General features: G+C 48.7%; 1 pseudogene; it reads left to right on the top strand.

Moving 5' to 3' along the window:
* Nucleotides 1–832: 832 nt before the first annotated feature.
* LOC125509765 (uncharacterized) lies at nt 833–1,732 on the top strand (annotated as a pseudogene).
* Nucleotides 1,733–3,373: the final 1,641 nt, after the last annotated feature.

Here is a 3,373-nt window from a genome sequence, read left to right as displayed (position 1 = left end):
TTGACATAAAAATAATAATACTTCAAGCATACTAACTAAGCAATTATGTCTTCTCAAAATAACATGGCCAAAGAAAGTTCATCCCTACAAAATCATATGGTTTAGTCATGTTTCTTTTTTGTCACACAAGAATGCTTTCATCATGCACAACCCCGATGACAAGCCAAGCAATTGTTTCATACTTTAGTAATCTCAAACCTATAAACTTTCACGCAATATATGAGCGTGAGCCATGGACATAGCACTATGGATGGAATAGAATATAATGAGGGGGGTTATGTGGAGAAGACAAAAAGGAAAAAGTCTTATATCAACAAGGCTAATCAATGGGCTATGGAGATGCCCACCAATTGATGTTAATGCAAGGAGTAGGGATTGCCATGCAACGGATGCAGTAGAGCTATAAATGTATGAAAGCTCAACAAAAGAAACTAGTGGGTGTGCATCCAACTTGCTTGCTCATGAAGACGTAGGGCACTTGAGGAGGCCCATTGTTGGAATATACAAGGCAAGTTCTATAATAAAAATTTCCCACTAGTATATGAAAATGACAAAATAAGAGACTCTCTAACATGAAGATTACGGTGCTGCTTTGAAGCACAGTGTGGCAAAGGATAGTAACATTGTCCCTTCTCTCTTTTTCTCTTATTTTTTGGGCCTTCTCCTTTTTTTATGGCCTTTCTCTTTTTTTATTCCTCATATTGGATGTGCACGGTATATATTGGATGTATGAATTGCACGATGTATTGATTCGGTGCAATGTGCACGGTATATATAAGTAATAAGGTGGGGAATCTATCTCAATCTATACAACAAACTAAAAAGATGAGCCTAGTCAATGTACATGCACAGATAACATACTCAACAGGGAGAAATGTTGAATGACTCAACTGAATTCTTTTTATTTCCCGCGAGTTATATGTATATCAAGACGAGACGACGAGTGATCTATATATATCGTTGCTTCCACGCCGAAGAAGTTGCATCATCGACCACCATGAGTCACAGCTCGTCGGAGGCCTGCAGCGACGGCGACGACGACGCCGAGCCCGGGCAGAGCCGCGTCACCCGCGCGAAGCGGCCATGTCCTAGCGCCATCGACGTCGTGGCTCTCCATGTTGCCGTCCCGGTCGCTCGTGTCATCCGCGCGGCCGCCGCCTCCTCGCGCTCCATGCCTGCATGCCATGGGGTCTACAGCCCCAATGTGGCCGTGGGCATGGCCGGAGCACACAGCTGGGCGCCCTACTCGGCCATCATCCCCGCCCTCCGCTCCCTCCTCCTGATGAACCTCAAAGAGGAGACCTCCCTCAGGGCCGCGAGGGAGGCCATCGCGGGGCTCTACAACCACGCCGCGCCGTTCGGCCCCTCGCGCCGGTTCCCCGCCGGTGAGGTGTACGTGTGTCTTGACCGAGTACCGCTCGCCCAAACGATGCAGCGGATTGTGCAGCCCCTAGTGACGGTGGAGGCGGCTGGGGTGTACGGCGAACAACTAGTTGACGCCTGCTCCCATTCTGTATGACCGCGCGATCTTCGAGTCCGTGTTCCTCTTGACGTGGCCGGAGCCATGAGAGCTTGCCTACAAACTTCGCACAATTTAAGTGATTGAAATACAAAGTTACAAACTGGGTGTGTTTGGTTTAATAAGGTTCTACTTGCCTGACCAAAACTTTGGTATGTAACTGTTCTTTGAATCATGGCCAAGTGTTGAGTACCTGCTAAAACATTGGCAAAATTGTTTGTCTATTTCTGTATTGAGAACTCAGTGCCATGTATTTATAGTGGTAAACGTTTTTCAATTTTTTTGTGATAGCTTACCACAAATGCCATTTGATTTAGATTATCTGCATCCCTATACGCTGAGGATAGGCTTGGAAAAAAGTTGTTTATTCAGCATCCGCATTGAAGCGGTGACGCATGAGAGGCCGCGTCCGTCAGCACCGCCTTCACATCTGGTCACGTAGCTCAACATCAATGTCAGCCGCTGCATGCCCTTGGCCAACATGAATGCGGCGCGGGCATTGGATGGAAAGTGCGGGAGAGGCGGGTGGGGAATTTTTGTGGGCTAGGGTGGTCATACGCGGGCTTGGCAACGATCTAGACGCTCGCAAAGCACCCCCCCCCCCACACACACACACTCCACACACATTTTGTCTCTGTTTTGCAGGAAAAGATGCGTTCGGGCCACCCAGCGGACCAATACAGGCCCGCATTGGATGTCACAATACGATGCCCTTACCTTATAAGTCACCGTGGTGGTGAGCTCGTAGTGGATAGAGATGGAGGTCCTAATCGGGATAGAGCACAACCCTGGTGACTGTTCTGGGCGACTTTGGCGCCAGCTGTGGCGTTTGGCTATCGGCTTGTTTCATCATGCCATCGTTTCTGCAGGTCGAAGGGCGGCTATTTGTTTTCCTCCTTGCCATGGAGCCTAATGGGAGGCAACGTTTCTTCTTCTCGGAGTCTTTGACATGGTGACTCGAGGGTCTTCTCATCCCAAGTGGTGCTGCCCCCGGCGGCGGTGAGGATATTCCGGCAGAGAAGAAGCTTTAGACACGATTACATTTTCCATCTTTGTTCGTTTGTGCTTTTTGTAATAGTCAGGGACTACTTTGTTATTTTCTTATAGTTATGGGTTCTGTTGCAATCTGTTATGATTATAATGCAGCTTTTGGGTCCTTGTAGATCCCTCTTTTCGCCAAAACAAAAGTCAGCGATAGAAGACACTGCAATCTATCCACAAGGTCAAGTTGTTCACGTGTCTCTACATCTTCTTAGAGAGGCATAGACACTTTAAGCATCTCTAACAGATCCCATATATCAGCGGCCCTTATATCACGAATAAGGGCTGAGAAATCAGATATTTGCAGGATAAAATCGGCTACGGCCGAACAAAGCCGTATTAAAAACTGTAAATTTTGAAAGAAAGCATTCCCAGACGAAATGAAAAACAAATAATACATTCATAGTTTGATCATCGCTGCATTTTGAAAGTTATTCTACATCGCGATGCCGCCCTACCCTAAACTAGCCAAAATCAGATGAGCTCTCCGGGTGCGGCGGCGGCTCTAACTCGTCGTGGCCGGAGGAGACAAGATCGATGTACTTCTTATCTTGCTCCTCCTGCTCGCAGCGCCATGCTGTCTTCTTGGCATCGAACTCACCGTGGCGCGAGCGCCTGCTCGAAGAGGAGGTCACTGAGATCCTCGTCCCGCCGGCGACGCGTGTCCTTCTCCTACTCGCGCAGTGTGCTCGACGATGCCGCTTCAAAGGCGTTCGCGTCGGGGTTCGGCGTGGTAGTCCTCTGGGCCGATATGACGCCGCGACCGCTCCTCCTCCGACTCGATCTTGACGGCGCGGAGCAGACGAAGCTCGC

Source organism: Triticum urartu, chromosome 5A (genome assembly GCF_056163025.1).
Source record: "Triticum urartu cultivar PI428250 chromosome 5A, HENAU_Tu73, whole genome shotgun sequence".
Taxonomy (NCBI): Eukaryota; Viridiplantae; Streptophyta; class Magnoliopsida; order Poales; family Poaceae; genus Triticum; species Triticum urartu.
This window is presented reverse-complemented; position numbering and strand designations above follow the sequence as displayed.